The sequence below is a fragment of the Panthera onca genome, chromosome C2, assembly GCF_046562875.1.
Source record: "Panthera onca isolate mPanOnc1 chromosome C2, mPanOnc1 haplotype 2, whole genome shotgun sequence".
In the NCBI taxonomy this organism is placed as follows: domain Eukaryota; kingdom Metazoa; phylum Chordata; class Mammalia; order Carnivora; family Felidae; genus Panthera; species Panthera onca.
Window position 1 is genome coordinate 131,359,320 of NC_138347.1, and position 23,738 is coordinate 131,383,057.

At 40.1% G+C, this 23,738-nt stretch overlaps 1 long non-coding RNA gene across 1 annotated transcript in view; it reads right to left on the reverse strand.

Annotated features, from left to right (window-relative positions):
• LOC132683088 (uncharacterized) overlaps positions 1–20,948 on the reverse strand; it is an 80,374-nt gene extending 59,426 nt beyond the window's left edge. The window contains exons 1-2 of the long non-coding RNA XR_009612042.3: positions 20,757–20,948; positions 13,965–14,065 (exon numbers count right to left, since the gene is read on the reverse strand). This is a non-coding gene — a long non-coding RNA (uncharacterized LOC132683088). The remainder of the gene's footprint in view (positions 1–13,964; positions 14,066–20,756) is intronic.
• Between the last annotated feature and the right edge of the window lie 2,790 nt (positions 20,949–23,738).

A 23,738-nucleotide genomic window follows, 5' to 3' on the forward strand; every position in this document is an offset into this window, starting at 1 on the left:
GGAACCTGCTTTGGATTCTCTCTCTCTCTCTCTCTCTCTCTCTCTCTCTCTCTGCAGCTCCCCCACTTGCTCTCTGTCTCACTCTCAAAAATAAATAAAAATTAAAAAAATTTAAAAAAAAAGTAACAGAGCCATATAAGGTCAGGATATGGCGATATAACCAAGTCATAGCAGAGCCAAAATCAGCACTCAACTATGATTTCTGTTTCATTACAGCTCATTCAACAAGATCAGGTATTCAGGGAAGGAGGTATTCAGATTTTGATTTAGAGAGAAGAATGGTTCATTCAACCTGGTAATTAAGGCAAGTACCAAGATGTTCATGAGTGACCATTAGGTAAATAACAGTCTTCAGTTTTGATTAGACAGCAAGAGTTGAAATAAATGATTAAAAAGAGGAGCCAAGATGACGGAACAGCATGGAAGTTTTGTGTGTGTCTTGCATCCATGAAATACAGCCAGAGCAACACTAAATCATCCTGCACACCTAGAAAACTGACTAGAGGATTAACACAACAATCTGCACCACGTGAACCACAGAATTCAGCAGGTATACGGCGCGGAGAAGTGAACTTGGGGAGCAAGAAGGAGCAGGAAGGGAAGTGCTTCTGCAAGGAGAGAGGATGGAGACAGTGGGGGGGGGGGGGCGGGACGAATATGGGAAAAGCACCCCTCTCCAAAAGCAGCTGGAGAGAAAGTAGAAAATTGGAAACAGCCGCAGGGACTAAACTAAAAAGGGAGAAAGGAGAAAGCAGAGAGTTTAAATTCCATTTAGACTGTAAACAAGGGGAATGCAAAGTCTGCAACTCCACAGCTCCATACCTGGCGGTGCTTTGGTGGGAAGGGTGAATCCCCAGGAACAGAGTGGGGTCCGTGAGGTTCTTGGGCCACACGGGGAAAAGCGGTTCCACTGCTGGAAGGACATTTGGTAGAGACTGTTGAAGCCACCTGGTCCCAGCAGACCCCAGAAGGCAGCCACATTCGCTGGTGCTGGAACAAGGTCGTTAAGGGTGAAGACTGGCGCCAGATGCGTGTTGTGGTTTTCCATAATCCCTGAAAAGCTGCTGCTACACTGTCTCGCGAATTTTCCTGGGGCGGGCTGGCACCTGGCTGCAGTCTCATGGCACTGGCAGCAGCAGGGTCCAACAAGCATTCCTGGGTGCAGCCAACATTCAACCATTGCTCATTCGGCCACTGCTCGGTGAGACCCTCCCGCAGAGGGGTGGAAGGGTCAAAGCCGCAGTCCTTCAGAAGCAAGGGGCCAGGGAAAACAGCCGTATCTGAGACAAAACTCAGGAGAGAGGTACTGCCTGGGGCCTGGTCACAGAGAGTGAAAAAGCGGGGAGTGGACGAGAGCTGAAGACAGAGGACCGGTGCGCGACAGCTTATCAGGAACAGAGTTGTGATAGGAGAGAGTCGGTAGCTGGGCAACATGCTCACCGCTCCCGCGCATGCGCATACGCACCTACGAATGCCAAACACTCCACCCCAGTAGGCTAGCAGCGCCATCTAGTGGAGAATGGAGCTGTTACACCGAGCCCCGCCCAAGTGGGCCAACCTCGCTCTTCAAAAGCACAAGTCTCACCGCGTAGTTTATGGACTATAAAGCACAACATAGTCTGACTTCTAGGGGAAAATGAAGTAATTTCAGTTCTACTTCAATCTGTTAGCGGGTTCATCTATTCAATTTTCTTTCCTTTTTTTTTTCTCTTTTACACTACGTTTCTTTCTCTTGAATACAGAAAGAGAAAAAATTCATTTGTATTTTTCAATTTTTATTAACAATATTTTTCTTTAATTTTTTTTACTATATTTTCTACTTTTGTGTAATTTTTTTCAAATTCTATTTGACTTCCATCATTTTATTTTAGTCTACTTCAGTGTATTCACTTTTTCAAATTTTCAAACGATTTCCTTTTTTTCTCTTATCTCTTTTTCGTTTCGTTTCTTTTTCTTGAATGCAGAAAAAGAAAAACTTCATTTTTACTTTCAATTTCTATGTAAAATATTTCTCCTTAAGTTTTTTACTGTATTTTTGCTTTTATGTAATTTTTTTCAAATTTTATTTTACTTCCTTCATTTTATTTTAGTCTACTACAGTGTATTCACTTTTTCAAATTTTCAAGATTTCTTTTTTTTCTTTTCTCTTTTTCTCTTTTTCATTTCTTTTTCTTGAATACAGAAAGAGAAAAAATTCATTTTTAGTTTTAATTTTAATTAAAAATATTTTTCTTAATTTTTTTTCTACTACAATCTTTTTTTTTTTTTTTAATTTTTTTTTTAAGTTTATTTATTTTTGAGACAGAGAGAGACAGGGCATGAACGGGGGAGGGTCAGAGAGAGTGGGAGACACAGAATCAGAAGCAGGCTCCAGGCTCTGAGCCATCAGCCCAGAGCCCGATGTGGGGCTCGAACTCACGGACCGCGAGATCGTGACCTGAGCCGAAGTCGGACGCTTAACCGCTTAACCAACTGAGCCACCCAGGCGCCCCTCTACTACAATCTTTACTTATGTATAAATTTTTTCAAATTTTCAAATCGACTCCCATCATCTCATTTTAGCCTATTTAAGTGCATTCATTTTTTTTAATTCTCAAATGATTTCCTTTCCCCACCTTTTCCATTTTTTTTCTCTAATATGTCAAACCACTTTCAACACCCAGACGAAAACACACCTAAGATCTAGCATCATTTGTTTGATTTGATTTTGATTTTTCTACCTCATTAATTCCTTTTCTCCCTTCAAATGACAAAATGAAGGAATTCACCCCAAAAGAAAGAGCGTGAAGAAACGACAGCCAGGGATTTAACCGACAGAGATACAAGCAAGATGTCTGAACCAGAATTTAGAATCACGATAATAAGAATACTAGCTGGAGTCAAAATTAGACTCGAATCCATTTCTGCAGAGATAAAGGAAGTAAAAACAAGTCAGAATGAAATAAAAAATGCTATAACTGAGCTGCAATCGCAGATGGATGCCACGGTGGCAAGTATGGATGAGGCAGAACAGAGAATCAATGATATAGAGGACAAACTTATAGAGAATAATGAAGCAGAAAAAAAGAGGGAGATTAAGGCAAAAGAACATGATTTAAGAATTAGAGAAATCAGTGACTCATTAAAAAGGAACGACATCAGCATCATAGGGGTCCCAGAAGAGGAAGACAGAGAAATAGGGGTAGAATGGTTATGTGAGCAAATCATAGTGGAAACTTTCCTAACCTGGGGAAAGACACAGACATCAAAATCCAGGAAACACAGAGGACCCCATTAAATTCAACAAAAACTGACCATCAACAAGGCATATCATAGTCAAATCCACAGAATACTGGGACAAGGAGAGAATCATGGAATCATGAAAGCAGCAAGGGAAAAAAGTCCCTAACCTACAAGGCAAGACAGATCAGGTTTGCAGCAGACCTATCCACAAAAACTTGGCAGGCCAGAAAGGAATGGCAGGATATATTCAATGTGCTGAATCAGAAAAATATGCAGCCAAGAATTCTTTATCCAGCAAGGCTGTCATTCAAAACAGAAGGAGAGATTAAAAATTTCCCAGACAAACAAATATTAAAGGAGTTTGTGACCACTAAACCAGCCCTGCAAGAAATTTTAAGGGGGACTCCCTGAGGGGAGAAAAAATGGGGAAAAAAATTTATATATATATATATATATATATATATATATATATATATATATGTGTGTGTGTGTATGTATATATATATATATATATATATACACATATATATATCAAAAGCAACAAAGATTAGAAAGGACCAGAGAACACCACCAGAAACTCCAACTCTACAAGCATCATTACAGCAATAAATTCTTATCTTTCAGTACTCACTCTAAATGTCAATGGACTCAATGCTCCAATAAAAGGACATAGGGTAAAAGAATGGATAAGAAAATAAGATCCATTTAGATGCTGTTTACAAGAGACCCACTTCAGACATAAAGACACCTTCAGATTGAAAATAAGGGGATGGAGAACCATCTATCATGCTAATGGTCAACAAAAGAAAGCTGGAGTAGCCATACTTATATCAGACAACCTAGACTTTAAAATAAAGACTTTAAAATAAAATAAAAATAAAATAAAATAAAATAAAGACTTTAAAATAAAGATAGATTTAAAGATAAATCTATCCACCAAGAATACCTAACAATTGTAAACACTTAGGCGCCAAATGTGCGAGCACCCAAATATATAAATCAATTAATCACAAACATAAAGAAGCTCATTGATATTAATACCATAACAGTAGGAGACTTCAACACCTCACTCACAGCGACAGACAGATCATCTAATCAAAAAATCCACAGGGAAACAATGGCTTGGAATGACACATTGGATGAGAAACATATACACTACCAAAACTGAAACAGGAAGAAGTAGAAAACTTGAACAGACCCATAACTAGTATGGAAATCAAATTAGTAATCAAAAATCTGCCAAAAAACAAAGAGTCCAGGGCCAGATGGCTTTCCAGGGGAATTCTACCAAACATTTAAGGAAGAGTTAACACCTATTCTCTTGAAGCTGTTCCAAAAGATAGAAATGGAAGGAAAACTTCCAAACTCTTTCTATGAAGGCAGCATTACCTTGATTCCAAAACCAGACAGAGACCCCACTGAAAAGGAGAACTATAGACCAATCTCCCTGATGCATATGGATGCAAAAATCCTCAACAAGAAATTAGCCAACCAGATCCAAAAGTACATTACAAAAATTATTCACCACAGTCAAGTGGGATTTATACCTGGGATGCAAGGATGGTTCAATATCCTCAAAACAATTAACGTGATTCATCACATCAATAAAAGAAGGGACAACAACCATAGAATCCCCTCAATAGATGCAGAGAAAGCATTTGACGAAATACAGCATCCTTTCTTGATAAAAACCCTCAAGAAAGTATGGACATAAGGAGCATACCTCAAGATCATAAAAGCCATATGTGAACGACCCAACACTAACATCATCCTCAATGGGGAGAAACTGAGAGCTTTCCCCCTAAGGTCAGGAACAAGACAGGGATGTCCACTCTCGCCACTGTTATTCAACCTAGTATTGGAAGTCTTAGCCTCTGCAATCAGACAACACAAAGAAATAAAAGGCATTCCAAATTGGCCAGGAGGTCAAACTTTCACTCTTTGCAGATGACATGATAGTCTATATGGAAAACCCAAAAGATTCCACCAAAAAACTGCTAGAACTGATTCATGAATTTAGCAAAGTTGCAGGATATAAAATCAACGCACAGAAATCGGTTGCATTCCTATACACCACCAATGAAGCAACAGAAAGAGAAATCAAGGAATCGATCCCATTTACAGTTGCACCAAAACCCATAAAATACCTAGGAATAAATCTAACCAAAGAGGTGAAAAATCTATACACTGAAAACTATAGAAAGGTTATGAAAGAAATTGAAGAGGACACGAAGAAATGGAAAAAGATTCCATGATCCTGGATAGGAAGAACAAATATTGTTAAAATGTTGATACTACCAAAGCAATCTACATATTCAATGCAATCCCTATCAAAGTAACATGAGCATTCCTCACAGGGCTAGAACAAATAACCCTAAAATTTTTATGGAACCAGAAAAGACCTCAAATAGCCAAAGCAATCTTGAAAAACAAAGCAGGAGGCATCACAATCCCAGACTTCAAGCTATACTACAAAGCTGTAATCATCAAGACAGTATGGTACTGGCACAAGAACAGACACTTAGATCAATGGAACAGAATAGAGAACCCAGAAATGGGCCCACAAACGTATGGCCAACTAATCTTTGACAAAGCAGGAAAGAATATCCAATGAAATAAAGACAGTCTCTTCAGCAAATGGTGCTGGGAAAACTGGACAGTGACATGCAGAAGAATGAACGTGGACCCCTTTCTTACACCATACACAAAAATAAACTCAAAATGAATGAAAGACCTAAATGTAAGACAGGAAGCCATCAAAATCCTAGAGGAGAAAGCAGGCAAAACCTCTTTGATCTTGGCTGCAGCAACTTCTTACTCAACACGTCTCTGGCAGCACGGGAAACAAAAGCAAAAATGAACTACTGGAACCTCATCAAAACAAAAAGCTCTGCACAGAGAAGGAAACAATCAGCAAAACTAAGAGGCAACCGACAGAATGGGGGAAGATATTTGCAAATGACATATCAGATAAAGGGTTGGTGTCCAAAATCTACAAAGAACTTATCAAACTCAACACCCAAAACACAAAGAATCCAGTGAGGAAATGGGTAAAAAACATGAATAGACACTTCTCCCAAGAAGACACCCAGATGGCCAACCGACACATGAGAAAATGCTCAACATCATTCATCATCAGGGAAATACAAATCAAAACCACAATGAGATACCACCTCACACCTGTCAGAATGGCTAACATTAACAACTCAGGCAACAACAGATGTTGGCAAGGATGCAGAGAAAGAGGATCTCTTTTGCATTGTTGGTGGGAATGCAAGCTGGTGCAGCCACTCTGGAAAACAGTATGGAGGTTCCTCAAAAAACTAAAAATAGAACTACGCTACGGCCCAGTAATTGCACTACTAGGGATTTATCCACGGGATACAGGTGTGCTGTTTCGAAGGGACACATGCACCCCCATGTTTATAGCAGCACTATCAACAATAGCCAAAGTTTGGAAAAAGCCCAAATGTCCATCAATGGATGAATGGATAAAGAAGATGTGGTATATATATACAATGGAGTATTACTCAGCAATCAAAAAGAATGAAATCTTGCCATTTGCAACTATGTGGACAGAATTGGAGGGTGTTATGCTAAGTGAAATTAGTCAGTCAGAGAAAGACAAAAATCATATGACTTCACTCATATGAGGACTTTAAGAGATAAAGCAGATGAACATAAGGGAAGGGAAACAAAAATAATATAAAAACAGGGAGGGGGAGAAAACAGAAGAGACTCATAAATATGGAGTACAATCTGAGGGTTACTGGAGGGGTTGTGGGAGGGAAATGAGTAAGGGGCACCAAGGAATCTACTCCTGAAATCATTGTTGCACTATATGCTAACTAATTTGGATGTAAATTAAAAAATATTTAAAAACCTAAAAAAATTTAAAAAAAGAAATAAATGATAAAAGAGGTCACTGTTTATCACTATCCTGAACATAAGGAATGATGAGTTGGAGCTTTAAGGATCTTTTTTCTTTAATGTATTTTATAAATAAGCTCAAAACTCATCAATCCATTAAGCGTTGCTGCCCAAACATGGCAATTTCCCAAACACCAAATCAGTGATTTGCAACATAAATAAAGCAATCAGAGTGATGAAAATAGAAGGCTTCCAGCAAAATCCACTTCTGAGAGTTGCCATCACAGGGAGAAGGAAAAGCATTTTCAGGCTAAAATCTTGACTGAAAATGAACTGAGAATACACTGAAAATTGTCACCTCTCTCTGAATCCCAGTGGTTAATTATGCTGTTCTCCAGCAAAGTGGGTACAGACATAGCTGGGATAAAGAAAATAAATGTGTGGAAGGAATTCAAACCACAGTTCTTCTGATGGTACAGTAGTCATTTTTTTTTCCTACTATAGGCCAGGTCACAAATGCCATGCTGACTTCTCTCCGCGGTGGACCCCAAATTGCTAGTAAGTGGCCAAAGACCTTTGCCCTGTCTCTTCAAATGACCAGCACTCAGACCTCTCATTTGAATACTTCCTTTTCATTGCTATTCATGTTGCCATCTGGAAGCCTACGGCAGCATGTGGGATCAACCCCAGAATTTGCTGGGGTTCCTGGTGCTTCCTCTGGCTGTCTGAAGAGTGATGACGTGTAATGTTTCACGTGCAACAGCTGAGTCACTACCACTCTCAATGGATATTTTTTCCCCAGGACTCAACACATGATTTACATTACGATGTAATTTATGTAAATACCACCTACTTACATACAAAGACAGATAAAATGGGACCATTGAAACAGTCTGAGCATCACTGTAGCCCAGGCTTCGGAGTCTTTCACTGAGGTTATCAGTTTGTGGATTTCCACAAGTCTCTCCTGCAGTTCTAAACTGGCGTCAATATTTCCTTGCCTCAGGGATTATTGTAGATAGAGAAGAAAACAGGGACTGCTTCAAGTTGGAGCCTCTTGAGTTTTGAAAACACCGGAACTCAAGAAAGAAATCAGCCTGAGAGGAGCAGAGAAGAGCAGAGTTCCCAAGAAAGTATCAGGAGAGAGATTTCCAGAGGTAGGAAAGATGAGAGATCTGTGAGCCCCAAACCCCCACCCTGGCCTGGGGCACAGTCTTTGGAAGAGTCAAGGCTTCAGATGGGCTGGACCCAATTTGCGGGGCCCTAAAGCTTCTAGAGGACTCTCTTTAAGAAAATATATAGAAATTAAGACATTAATAGTTGTTTAGAATGAAAAAAATCGATCACGACACGTGAAAAAAATACAATCGTTATGACAAATACCACACCTGTCATAATATTGAGAAAAACAATATAATATTTTTATTAATTTACTGCTCTCTACACCTGAATAATCACCTCTGCAACCTTTTTCCCCTACATTTTTGGGAACTTTTTTTATCTCTTTTTTCAGATGGCCATTTGGCAACATCATTTCCTATGGAGAAAATGTAAAGACAGTGTTTGGGAGGAAAAAGTCTTCCTGGACCCTCTTGGGGCCTCTGGTTGGGTCTGAAAATTAAACTGACAAAAACAGATTAACAGGAAAAAAGCAGGCACATTTTATAAAATTTCTGCATGTACTTGGGGGCTTTCACAAGAGAATGAGGTCCTGAAATGCCCAGAGCAGGAAGCTTTAAAAAAAAAATCTTTTTTAATGTGTATTTATTTCTGAGAGATGGAAAGAGGCAGAGCATGAGCAGGCGAGGGGCAGAGACAGAGGGAGACAGAGAATCTGCAGCAGGCTCCGGGCTCCAAGCTGTCAGCACAGAGGCCAACGCAGGACTTGAACCCACGAGCTGTGAGATCATGACCTGAGCTGAAGTCAGCCGCTTAACTGACTGAGCCACCCAGGCGACCCAAGAGCAGGAAACTTTTGGACAAAGAAACAATACATTTGTGAGGAATTGACAAGACAGAGGGCTTTGGGCAGGGGGTTGGAAATGATGAAATAACTAGGAAAATAAGGGTTAGACTAACAAGGTTTGCTTTTATACCCATTATTAGGCTCCAACTTCCCTGTCTCTGGTGATAAGAATATCTCCCTTCCTCCTGGTGCAGGGAAGGTAACTTTCACCAGGGGATTTTAGGACCTGTTTCCAGGAAGAAGGGCGAGGTGGGGCAAATCAGAGTACCCCTCCTGCTTCTGCTGTTTTCTCAAACTCCTTCAGTTTAAGATATATGATATTCCAAGGTGGTATATTTTGTGATAGTATATCTTGAGCCTCATCATTAATTTATTCTCTTCTCTATCATAGTTGATTAAAATTAATTATTATTATTGATAGCTTTGAAAAGTTTTATCTTTACTATTCATTATTAGTAAAGGTATGTGACTTTCTTAGATTTATTAACAAATTAGGAAGCTATCCATTTTCTTTCACATGCCTGGAAAATTTCAAGGCATGTCAGGTTTTCCTGCACAAAGAATTATCACCTCATGGGGCTCCTGGGTGGCTTAGTCGGTTGAGCATCAGACTCTTGATTTTGGATCAGGTCATGATCTCATGGTTCATGAGTTCGAGCCCCACATCAGGCTCCACACCGAGAGCACAGAGCCTGCTTGGGATCCTCTCTCTCTCCCTCTCTCTCTGCCCCTCCCCAGCTCGCACATGTGCACGCTCTGTCTCTCTCTCAAAATAAATACATAAACTTAAAAACATTGTAAAAAAAAAAAAAAGAATTATCACATCAGTATATACCTAGAAGTCATTCCTATACCCAGTCACATACAACAGACCCTCTGCTAAGGGTCTGACTTTATATGTGAGGCCAATGCCTTCAAAGTTCTCCTGGGAAGATTTGGTCTGCTGCCTGGTTGATGAGGCCCCAGACCTCACAGGTGGTAACGAAGCTCACACTGGGGCAGGCCAGGATGCCTAAAACCCTAAAAGGACCTCAAAAACAGAGGGATTTACTAAATTTACAGGTTCTCCAGGTTAAATGTGGCAGGCAGAGTTTCTTGGGCTTGGTTTCCAAGCCTCAAAATAGGAAAGAAAATAATACATTTCAAAGTCTAATTGTGACTCCTGCTCCATATGGTTGCCCAATACCGCATGGTTCTAGATTTGCAAAGCAAGCCCAAAGCAACCTGTATGATTATTTAACACTCTTACTGCACCTCATAAATTATCAGGCCAAATCGAACGAGAGCAGCCTTTTCTGTGATCAAAAATAATCCTTGCACATTATTTATAATCACAAAGGGGGAGACTGCCTAGAAACATTATCCTAAAATTGAAAATAAGCAAAAGAGATTATTGGGCATTCCTTCAGAATATATTGACCAGATCATTTTACAACCCTTCAGGGGTAAAGGCTAATGGTAGGAAACTGGTAGCAATGCAGATGATGCCTGACAAATGCAAATTTCATCTGATAGTGAGACAATTGATTTCCATTGGTAAAAATGATAATCCCCAACACCCTTTGTTTGTAGGGTATTAACCAATTTCACTTCTATGAACAAACTCATTTTGGCTTTTTTTGTTTATTTGCTCTGACTATTGTAAAGCTCTGTTCCTCAGCTTCTCGTTTGACTTAGTTTTAACAAGGTATGGTTGCCTAATGAGTAGAATAAAATCTTTGACACGTTTATTTTATATTTGTATGAAGGTCATATATTTAGCTTTTTGAAAAGTATTCTTTAGCACATACACTAAAAATATTCCAGAAGTTTTGTGATGAGGCTCTGTTGCCCAATTTTACCCTCCAATTCATACTGCAGAGCCAGATTAAGTTTCCCATTGTCCAACACTGATTATATCACCTCCTTGCTCCTCTTGATACAAAAAGGTTCAAATGCATTGGGTTTGTATTCCAGGCCTTTTCCAATCATGCCCCAACCTCTCTAGACTTACCCTTAGCTCCAGGTAGACAGTAAGCACCTGATAATGCTTGGTAAAAAATGGATAAATGAACTCATTAATATTATTTTCCTGAAGGTAGTGGTTTGCTTCTTATTGTTAAGAAAGAATGAAAGCTATTCCTTTCCCTTATTGGGCACCCCACCTAAAATATGTTGGTTATCCTTGTCTCAGTTTGGTTATTCTGAGAGACAGACTCAAGGTTCTAAGACAAAGATTCAAGGACAAATAGTTTGAGAGGTGATCTGAGAAAACACCAGCAAAGGAATAAGAAAGTAGCTGGGGAGGGACGTTTGGGTGGCTCAGTTGGTTGAGCATCTGACTCTTGATTTCAGCTTAGGTCACAATCCCAGGGTCATGGGATGGAGCCCTGCATTGGGCTTGTGCTGAGCATGGAGCCTGTTTAAGATTCTATTTCTCTCCCTTTGCCCCTCTGCCCCCCTTGCACTTTCTCTCTCTCTCAAATAAACATTTTTAATTTTTTTTAACGTTTATTTATTTTTGAGGCAGAGAGAGACAAAGCATGAATGGGGGAGGGTCAGAGAGAGGGAGACACAGAATCTGAAACAGGCTCCAGACTCTGAGCTGTCAGCACAGAGACTGATGCAGGGCTCGAACTCATGGACCGCGAGATCATGACCTGAGCCGAAGTCGGCCGCTTAACCAACTGAGCCACCCAGGCGCCCCAAATAAACATTTTTTAAAAAGAAAGTAGCCAGGGAAGAGAAAGAAAGCAATAAAGGGTATATTATTAAGCCAGTTCCCATAGTAGGTAACTGGAGTGCAGTTCATTTGGGGTGCTCTGGGGATAGAGCAGGACTCTTCTCAGAGATGTACCAGCCAAGAGGCAAGGACACAGTCTTTATCTACTAATTCCCCACCTGTCATTGGTTGAGTGTTGCTTCTAAGGATATGATCTCCCGACAGTTCCAAGCATGCTCCCTCTACCAGACGAAACCCCTCAGGCAGAGAGTCAAAGATCTTCAGTTCACAGCACCGACAGTCTGGGCTACCACAATGGAAAAGCCAAGTAACTCAAGGTGTTTCTTCGAAGACAAAATCCATTCTCTTAACACCTGTCAGAAGCTGAATTTTTTCCTGATTATATTCTAGCGCTATTGAATTCCAAACGGTCCTAAATTTAGGCATTATAGCTTTGCAATATACTGGAGGGTCTCAGGAGTCTGGAGTAACTAGTAGGAAAAAAATGGATTAAAAAATGGACAGAGGACCTGAATAGACATTTTTTCAAAGAAGACATACAGATGGCCAACAGACACATGAAAACATGCTGAACATCACTAATCATCAGGGAAATGCAAATCAAAACCACAGTGAGATGTCACCTCATGCCAGTTAGTATTGCTAGTATCAAAAAGACAAGAAATAATAAATACTGGTGAGGATGTGTAGGAAAAATAAACTCTTGTGCACTTTTGGCTGGAATGTAAACTGGTGCAGCCACTATGGAAAACAGTATGGAGGTTCCTCAAAAAATCAAAAATACAATTACCATATGATCCAGTAATTCCACTTTTAGTATTTATCCAAAGAAAACAAAAACACCAATTCAAAGAGATACATGCTACCCTATGTTCACTGCAGCATTATTTATAATAGCCAAGTTATGGAAGCAATCTAAATGCCCATCAACAGATAAATAAAGATATGGAATATTGCACATCCAATACAATTTAATTTAAAAAAGAATAGAATCTTGCCATTTGTGACAACATGGATGGACCTGGAGAGTATTATGTTAAGTGAAATAAGCCAGACAGAGAAAGACAAATACTATATGATTCTACTTACATGTGGAATCTAAAAAACAAAACAAATGAACAAACAAAACAGAAACAGACTCATGGATTAGAGAAACAAACTGTTGGCAATCAAAGGTGCAGAGCTTGGGGGGAAGCAAGAAAATAGGTGAATGAGATTAAGAGATACAAATTTCCAGTTATAAAATAAATAAATCACGGGAATGTAAAGTACAGCATAGGGAATATAGTCAAAATATTGTAATAACTTTGTATGGTGACAGATCATAATTAGGCTTATCATGGGGATCATTTCATAAGGTATAAAAATATTGAACCACTGTGATGTACACCTGAAACTAATAGGATATTGTATGTCAATCATACTTCAATTTTAAAAAATGATTGTATAATGAGATTGGTTCGGAATCCTGCTGGCCTTCATGGCATTACTTCTCCATGCATTTAATGTGCTCCCTCTGGGCTCTGTTTAGCATGCAGGTCATAGTGTGGGGAAGCAGAGGGGAAGCGGAGAGACCAAGTGCTGGAAATCAGAATCATCTTTGTTAAAAGATATTCTACATGCAAATGAGGAAGGCCAACAGGAGGCTCATATCTCTCTGCAGGAGATGCTTGAAAAGCAATCACAGAAAGCTATCTGTTCACCTCTGGAACGGAGGCTAGAAAGGAACATAGCTTTGGAAACTCATTGGGTCATGAGAAATTTTAATTGGTGGCAAAATATAACCACCATTGTGGTACGATACAATTAGAACAAGGCTGACTTCCAATTTCGGCTGAATAATTATACTTGGAGAAAAGCTGTAACCCGTGAGCTTTCTTGCCAAACTGCCAGGCCACTACCACATCCCTCTGCCTCTCCTCCCCATTTTCAGGAAGTTCCTTACCTCCCTGGGTTCTCATGTTCTTAGACAGACATTCAGGTTTGCAGTAATACTTGTGAACATTGGTTCTTAAATATTAGCTGCATCAAAATCACTGGAGGTTTGCTAAAATACAGATTGCTAGGTCCTACCTCCAGACTTTCTGATTCAGTAGGTCTGGGGTGAATTTACAGCTCTAAGAAGTTCCCAGGCAATGCTGGTCCAATGATCATACTTGGATAACTACTGCATCCCAGACTTACTGGTTCAGGGTTTCCATTTTGGCAAGATCTTTAGGTGGTCCATGTGCTCACTGAAGTCTGAGAAGCACTATTTCTTCATTTTTTCCAAGGATTGTACCATTCTAGATGCATAGAAGAGAAGTTCATTTATTATATACAATGGATGCTTTGGGCATTATGATTTAATTTTCCCCTAAAATGATTGGTAAAAACTGAAATGTCTAGAAAAGGAGTTCCCAAGTTTGTCAAGAATAGAATCCCTTTATAAGGTCAAAGTATTTTATATGTACTCCTCCCCATGTGAGTATCCATTTAATAGGAAAATAATTGACCCATTAAAACACCCAAGTATCTAGTATGCACAGTGTGAAACTCCTACCCAGGTGTTAGAGACCCCAGTGGACCATGGTCAGACAAGCCGCAGGGACAAATTAGTGAAAGCCACCAAGCTGAGACAGGAAAGGCAAAGCAAGCAGGCAGGGGCCAGGAAGCTCTAGGGGTTCTGAGAACTGGAATAAACTGAAAAGTTAAGAAAGTCACAGCATAAGCAAGAAGTTTTGCAACTGAGGGAGACATGGCTACCTTGCTTCAGCCAGAAAGTCTTCTCTACGCCTGCGGCCATGGCAGTGTCTTCTGAAACTAGGACTTGGTGTCTAGGGCCCAGGACCCAAAGCAGAGCTTGATGCAACAACACCTCCATACATCACAGGGTCTGACTTTGTGGGCCTGGGAGAGAGAGGGCTGGGCAGCAGCAGAGCAACGAGGAAGATTTCTGGAGCCAGACTGCCTGGGTGCAGACTTGGCCGGTACCACTTGCTAGCTGGCCATCAGGCCTGCCCTGAGCAATGGGCCGCAGCCCGGCTGACTGGCTGCTGAGAGCCCTGGTGCACAGACTTTCCCAGCTCCCCACTGGGTGGCAGCCTGTCACCCATCCCACAGGATTCCCTGCGGTCGGGTATTCACACGTGAAAGAAACCAGCTACAAATCAGGGCTTCTTCGGCACCACCCACCCCTACCCCCCCGCCAGAGTTGATTGTGAAACATTTACCAGCACAGCACTGCTCACTGCTAACTATGGGGATCCAAGGAAGAGTATATACATGTAGACTCAGGTATGTCTAAATATTGAGAAATTATAAATCACATTAACACACTGTTTTATAGAATAGTTCTATCCTCCAACCTGGGCAAACAGACCTTCATGATGACTGGAAAGCCATGTTCATATTTAGAATTTTATGTGGCAATACCGTGCTGTCTTGATGATTACAGTTTTGTAGTAGAGGCTAAAGTCTGGGATTGTGATGCCTCCTGCTTTGGTCTACTTCTTCAAAATTACTTTGCCTATTCAGGGTCTTTTGAGGTTCCATACAAATTTTAGGATTGCTTGTTCTAGCTTCGAGAAGAATGCTGGTGCAATTTTGATTGGGATTGCATTGAATGTGTAGATTGATTTAGGTAGTGTTGACATTTTAATATTTATTCTTCCAATACATGAGCACGGAATGTTTTTCCATTTCTTTGTATGTTCTTCAATTTCCTTCATAAGCTTTCTATACTTTCCAGCATACAGATCTTTTACATCTTTGGTTAGGTTTATTTCTAAGTATTTTATGGTTCTTGGTGCAATTGTGAATGGGGTCAGTTTCTTTATTTGTCTTTCTGTTGCTTCATTATTAGTGTATAAGAATGCAACTGATTTCTGTACATTGATTTTGTATCCTGCGACTTTGCTGAATTCATGTATCAGTTCTAGCAGACTTCTGGTGGAGTCTGTCGGGTTTTCCATGTATAATATCATGTCATCTGCAAAAATCAAAAGCTTGACTTCATCTTTGCCAATTTTGATGCCTTTGATTTCCTTTTGTTGTCTGATTGCTGATGCTAGAACTTCCAACACTATGTTAAACAACAGTGGTGAGAGTGGACATCCCTGTCATGTTCCTGATCTCAGGGGGAAAGCTCTCAGTTTTTCCCCATTGAGGATGATATTAGCTGTGGGCTTTTCATAAATGGCTTTTATGATCTTTAAGTATGTTCCTTCTATCCCGACTTTCTCGAAGATTTTTACTAAGAAAGGATGCTGAATTTTGTCAAATGCTTTTTCTGCATCGATTGACAGGATCATATGGTTCTTATCTTTTCTTTTATTAATGTGATGTATCACATTGATTGATTTGCAAATGTTGAACCAGCCCTGCATCCCAGGAATGAATCCCACTTGATCATGGTGAATAATTCTTTTTATATGCTGTTGAATTCGATTTGCTAGTATCTTGTTGAGAATTTCTGCATCCATATTCATCAGGGATATTGGCCTGTAGTTCTCTTTTTTTGCTGGGTCTCTGTCTGGTTTGAGAATCAAAGTAATGCTGGCTTCATAGAATGAGCCTGGAAGTTTTCCTTCCCTTTCTATTTTTTGGAACAGCTTGAGAAGGATAGGTATTATCTCTGCTTTAAATGTCTGGTCGACTCTTATATTTTGGGAGATTTTTGAAAACTGATTCAATTTCCTCACTGGTTATGGGTCTGTTCAAGTTTTCTGTTTCTTCCTGTTTGAGTTTTGGAAATGTGTGGGTGCTTAGGAATTTGTCCATTTCTTCCAGATTGTCCAGTTTGTTGGCATATAATTTTTCATAGTAATTCCCTGATAATTGCTTGTATTTCTGAGGGATAGTTTGTAATAATTCCATTTTCATTCATGACTTTATTTGGGTCATCTCCCTTTCTTTTTGAGAAGCCCGGCTAGAGGTTTATCAATTTTGTTTATTTTTTCAAAAAACCAAGTCTTGTTTTCATTGATCTGCTCTACAGTTTTTTTAGATGCTATATTGTTGATTTCTGCTCTGATCTTTATTATTTCTCTTCTTCTGCTGGGTTTGGGGTGTCTTTGCTGTTCTGCTTCTATTTCCTTTAGGTGTGCTGTTAAATTTTGTATTTGGGATTTTTCTTGTTTCTTAAGATAGGCCTGGATTGCAATGTATTTTCCTCTCAGGATTGCATTCGCTGCATCCCAAAGCGTTTGGATTGTTGTATTTTCATTTTCATTTGTTTCCATATATTTTAAAATTTCTTCTCTAATTGCCTGGTTGACCCATTCATTCGTTAGTAGGGTGTTCTTTAACCTCCATGCTTTTGGAGGTTTTCCAGACTTTTTCCTGTGGTTGATTTCAAGCTTCATAGCATTGTGGTCTGAAAGTGTGCATGGTATGATCTCAATTCTTTTATACTTATTAAGGGTTGTCTTGTGACCCAGCATGTGATCTATCTTGGAGAATGTTCCATGTGCCCTCGAGAAGAAAGTATATTCCTTTACTTTGGGATGCAGAGTTCTAAATACATCTGTCAAGTCCATCTGATCCAATGTATCATTCAGGGCCCTTGTTTGTTTATTGATCCTGTGTCTAGATGATCTACCCATTGTTGTAAGTGGGGTATTAAAGTCTCCTGCAATTACCACATTCTTGTCAATAAGTTTGCTTATGTTTGTGATAGTTTTATATATTTGGGGGCTTCCGTATTTGGTGCATAGACATTTATAATTGTTAGCTCTTCCTGATGGATATACCCTGTGATTATTATATAATGCCCTTCTTCATCTCTTGTTACTGGTTACTCCAGCTTTCTTTTGACTTCCAGTAGCAGGATAGATAGTTCTCCATCCCCTCATTTTCAATCTGAAGGTGTCCTCAGGTCTAAAATGAGTCTCTTGTAGACAGCAAATAGATGGAATTCTATGGCTATTTGGGGATGAGCTGAGGGATGGAGGGACAGCCTCATGGGAGATAAGCAGGCAATGTCCAGTCTAGGTAGGACCTCACAGACCACAGAAACATAGAGTTTGTTTTTGTCCTAGAAGCAATGGGAAGTCATTGGAGAAATTTAAGTGTGGGGAGTACAGGATCAGATTGCCACCTGGGTGGCTCAGTAGGTTGAGCATTGGACTCTTGATTTCAGCTCAGATCATGATCTCACAGAGGTGGGATCATGCCGGCATTGGGTTCCTCACTGGGTGTGGAGCCTGCTTAAGATTCTCTGTCTCCTCTTTCTGCCCTTCTCCTGCTCACATGCTCTCTCTCTCTCTCTCTCTCTCTCTCTCTCTCGTAATAAAATAAAATATGTGCCTAGAATCCACCCTAAACATTCTGATTTAGGAGGCTTGAGTTGAGACCTAGGAAATCTGTATTTGTAGCAAGCACTCCGGAGGATGTTGTCACATCAAGTAGTCATTGAACCTTCACATAAAGCAGCACTGGGATATTCTGATTCTTCAAAGTGTTGCTAAGCATCCAATGACTCTAAACAAGACTTGGGCATTGCAGAAATTTGCCTCAGAAAAGGACACCAGTAGGGTTTTATCAAGGCCAGATGGCTTGACTAAAATAGAACCAAATGCACAGAGCAGTGTGCTATTTTGCAGAGACAGAAGGTAGGGGACTTTGTCAGCTTGGTAACCATATAGTGTGCCCTGAGACAGTCAGGCCTTGCACTGTTCTTTCCTGTTATTGAGGGTTAACCCCAGAATGACTTTCCAGTAGCTAGATTTCAAAATGGCAAGTTCATAATTCCTTGCTCATCCATGGAGTCCAATAGAGGCAAGACAGGGGTTTGTAGACCATTAGCTCCAAACTTTGGGCAATCTCCATCCAGGTTTTCCCCCAACTTTCCTTAATGCTTTGAAGCCAATGCCTGTGATATTTTGTCTTCAGCTTGCTAATTTGTGTACAATTATCACTGTATCTCAGCCTAATCCCTGTGGGATGAACAGATCAGGTGGAAGCCAGCATTGCAGGCAGTGAGAATTCATCCAAAGCAGAACAAAGGAGATAGACGTTTATTGAATGCACTACAAGGGAGCATTAGGCAGGACAGCAAAGGAGAGACTGTCTGCCATAAGGCAGTGGAGGCGGGGGGTAGGGGGCAGTGAGGAGGTATGGTAATGAGTGGAATTTTCCTTTTTTGTTAACTGTTCCTGGGTTTAAGTAACCAATTGGTCAGCAAGGGCATATGGCTATTTTGAAGTGGGTCGCCATAATGAACCTGTTTTCATTCAGCCTAGTGGTCACTGTGAGCCCTTTTACCGTACTCAGGGTTCCATTGCTCAAGCCTGTTGCCTAAAAGTGTCCTCTACAACCCCTAGTTTTCCACACAATGATTTGTCTGTATGACCCTTGAATTTTAAAACTATAAAATAAGCCAGCAGAGACAACCAGCAACACTCGTGGCTCTGTCTGCTCTCTGCCATGAGAAGATACAAGAAGTCAGCAGTCTGCAAGCCAGTTAGAGGGCCCTCAACCAGCGCCCAAGCATGCTGGCACCCTTATCTCAGACTTCCAGATACTTCCAGAACTGCATAACTCCTGATGAGGCCTAGTGTTGGAATTTGCTTTGTCAGCAAATCTCAACACCACTCTTTAAAAAGATACCAGCCAGTACAATATGGTAAGCAAAGGAAATCAAAGGAATCGATTAAAAAGAAAGCCATTTTACCTGCATGCAACATGATCATCTTTGTAAAATATCCTATGGAACCCCCAATAAAGCTATAATAACTAGCAATGCATTTGGCCCTTCTCCGTGCAAGGAAAAAGATGAATAGAAGTTGCTCTCCTCCCCTCCCCACCGGAATATTTTGACTCAGCAACTCAAAGGGACAACTTAAGTTGTAGAAAACTGATGTAGATACAATTGGATAGAGTCATTGTTTTCCTTCAGAAGTTTAGAGTGTATAAACTAAGAAACCGAAGTTTGCAACACCTAAAAATCCAAACAAGAAGAGAGGTAAGCAGAAACTATTGACATAGAGTGAAAAATTGAAAGAGAAAGAATGAGCACATCATAAGACCACTGATGGTCCTTGATCTCTCCGGATCATTTTCTCCTTTTCAGACGTAAAGAAAATATGTGTTAAAAGTAAGCAAAACAATAGCCACAAGTAAAAAACCACCACTGCCAAAAAAAACAAAAAACAAAAAACCCAAGTTTGAACATTTATGAAGAAAAATACTTGATAAGAAGGGCAAAATTGAAATCAGTCAATAAATTGTGAAATCCCTTAGCAAAATGTTTTATGTTTATTAAATTAATCAAGTATTTTTAGGGGGAATATGTTCTTAGAAGAAAAAGAATAGACTTCTTTAGCTGTGGGTTTGGGAGATGGTTTATCACTCAAGTTTGGAAAATAGTAAGAGCTCTTTTTTGAAAAAATGCTCTCATAGATACAAATGAACATGTTAAAAAGCCAAAAAATGTGAATTCATTACCTCTAAAGTTTGAAGAATTAATTTAAAAATAAACACTATCCACTGGAAATAAAGACCTGAAACTGATATATGTTATGGCAGTTATACCTCAGTTAAAAAAAAAAAAAAAGGGTGATTGGAATAAATTACTAGATGTAAAAAATTAAAAAAAAAAAGGACTTAGGAAAATAAGACCAAGTTATGTTAAGGCTTTTTCCTGGTCTCATGAGAATCTGGGCAATGATGGTGGCTTGAACTAGGGTTGCAACGATAGGAGATGGAGAGAAAACCGTGAAATAGTGTGGAGGTAAAAGCTTGCCCAGATTGCAAAAAAGTCCTCACCTCATTACTGGGGTTGTTCAGGGTCAGAGTGACAGGATTAGGACAGGCTTGCCCCTAAATCCCATCGGAACGCAAATCTCCCAGAGAAAGATAGCCTTCATCTCCGTCTTTATCGAGCCTTGCCACCTCTGTGTGGCTAACGCGACCAGACCTGACCCCGAGGAGAAGCCAGTGCACAGTGGAATGACGCTAAATGTCAGGGCACGAGTCCCCAGCTCAAAGGCCTACCTGGGCCGGCAGGTAAAGTGGGTGAGTGGAGCTGCCATGGTCAGAAAATACGCGGCAGCCAACGCTGTTGCCAGGCAACAGGGGAGCCTGGAGAACAAGGGACACCGTCTGCCTGGGAGGTACAGCCCAATGCCAAGCCCAGCCCCTGACGAGCCCGGGACAAGGTGGCCACAGTATTGCTAAAGATTCCGGTTTTCTAAGAGGTGCCAGAAATGTAGTTTTTTTTTTTAAGTGTGAGAACACTCGATGTTTAAAAATCGGAACTAATTCAAATTTTAGAAAAAAGTCAGGGGGTGGGGAAGGGGAAATAGGATCCATAGGTCAAACCTTGCAATAATTTTGGAACTTCTAGTCTACTTTGTTAGACATTAACTCATTTAATCCCTACATTAATCCTGTGAGTTTAAGTACAATTGTCCCTACTTGGCAGATGAGAAAATTTAGGCTCGGAGGGCATGGGATTTGTTACAAAATCAAAGATATTCAAAGATTGTGTTTGGGTTTCTTCTGGCAATGTAAGAGCAGCACTTTTTGTCATTTTCCTGGCATTCCTCTTCAAAATTGGACTTAATTTCCTTAAAAAAAAATTTTTTTTTTAATGTTTATTTTTGAGAGAGAGACACACACACAGCATGAGCGGGGGAGGGGCAGAGAGAGAGAGAGAGATTCCGAAGCAGGCCTCAGGCTCTAAGCTGTCAGCACAGAAACTGATGCGGGGCTCAAACTCACAGACTATGAGATCATGACTTGAACCGAAGCTGGATGCTTAACCGACTGAGCCACCCAGCTGTCCCAAAATTTGGCTAAATTTTTTATGGGATTGTCTTTTTCTTTACTTCTTTGGTATTTGTCATATTGTTCACGGTTTTCTCCACAAGGAACAGTTTTAAAGGTGGGTGCTTCAAGAATACATTGTTCAAGACTGATTCTGTTTGAAAAGATGTTTGTGTCTTTTTAATCTCAAAAAAGAAAAATTGTGTCCACCTATCCTGGCTTATTCTGAATCCCCCGTGTAAGCACAGGAATGTGTAGTCCCACAGGGGTTGGAGACACAAGCCGCATCTGAAGTGAGCTAGAATTACTGAGAACCATTTTAATTTACTTTTGAAGCAAACCTGTGGCTGAATCCATGTGTGTTTGAGGCCAGTCACATAACTAGGATGTGAAACTTACACATTATTAAAACTCAGTCACAGCACTATCTTAGAATTTAGGCCAGTGAGAGACTTTTGAGGGGAGCAGTGTTGTTAGCATGACCTGTGTGTGATGACAATAAAAAGCAAGTTGACTTTTAGTCAGTTTATTGTTTTTATATCCTCTATATACAATGCAACCTTGTATTGCTTTACCTTGGGCAACTGCTCTCACCATCTACTCTTGGTATGCTGCTCTATGGATGCCGATTTTCAAGCATAATTCTGGAAAAATCCAGAGGTATGATAGCATCTAATGCTGGCCAGGATTTGGGGTGTCTGGGGGGTAGGAGAGAAACAGAGGGGGAGAGGAGAAGGCAGAATATACTCATGTGTTGCTGGAGGAAATGGGGATCATTGGGCGATAGCTATGAATATTAAACATAAACATACCTTTTAATTCAATAATCTTACTCCCAAGAATCAGTTCTATAGAAATAAAAGTCCTAATTCTTAAGCAGCTATGGGCAACAACATTTATTGGGGATTGTTTGTGGAAGGGAAAAATGAAAAACAGCTGAATGCACATCAAAACATTGTCATATATCTGAACCATGGGGTTCCACATGGCCACTAATAAGCTACATCTGTTTTCATGATGTTTTATTAACTGAAAAATTCAAGAGGGCTAAAATTGTTCACCACCATCAAGACCCTCTGCACATGGGTATGATTCTAGGAGCCAAGAGAAAGGCATAGGATTCATACACATCTCCCTTATTAGGAGAAAAGAGGTGAAGGGTCAAAGCAAGAAAAAGTATGCACTAGGTAAGAGAGAATAACAAAAGAGTCCCACAATAAAAAACAGCAAGCACAATATTCCATTATATAACATTGCATGTATTTGTTTGTTGTCCCAGGGATCTATGAAGAAAGGCCACCAAACTATTCAGTGCTGTCCATTAGAACTTTCCACATGATAGAAATGTTTTCTATCTGTGCTATCCAAAACAGTACCCAGTAGACACATGTGGCTATTGAGCACTTGAAGTGTGGTTAGTGACTCAATGGGTTCAGTATCTGACTCTTCATTTAGACTCGAAGCATGATCTCATAGTCGAAAGATCAAACCCCGCATCAGGCTCCACACAAATGACACAGAATCTGCTTAGGATTTTCTCTCCCTTTCTCTCTGCCCCTCCCCTGCTCATGCTCTCTCTCAAAATAAATAAACTTTAATAATAATAATAATAAAAACAGAAATGTGGTTAGTGTGACTGAGAAACTAAATCTTTATTTTTTAATTTCTTTAAATGTTTATTTTTGAAAGAGACAGAGTGCAAGCAGGGGAGGGGCAGAGAGAGAGGGAGACAGAGAATCCAAAGCAGGCTCCAGACTCTGAGCTGTCAGCACAGAGCCTGACGTGGGGCTCAAACCCACAAACCGTGAGATCATGACCTGAGCCGAAGTCAGACCCCTAACCAACTGAGCCACCCAGGCACCCCTAAATCTTTAATTTCATTTAATTTTAATTGAATTTAAATAATATAGCTATAGACAATGATTTTCTATAAGCAGTAGAGTTGCAGTTCATTTGTATTTTTTTCCTCCCACTATTCCATAGTGTTTGAATGTTTCCATGAAGAACAGTTATTTATGTAATCAGTAAAAAAAAAAAATTGTCAAGAAGCAGTATGTGTAAGAGTTCAGATTTAGAGTCAGACAACCCAGTTCAAATCCTGGCCTTGTTACTCATTGCTAATAATTTTGGGCGCATTACTTAACCTCAAACTACTTTCTCCATTGTGTCTCAGCTACCTCACCAGTAAAATGGGATTGATCATGAAAC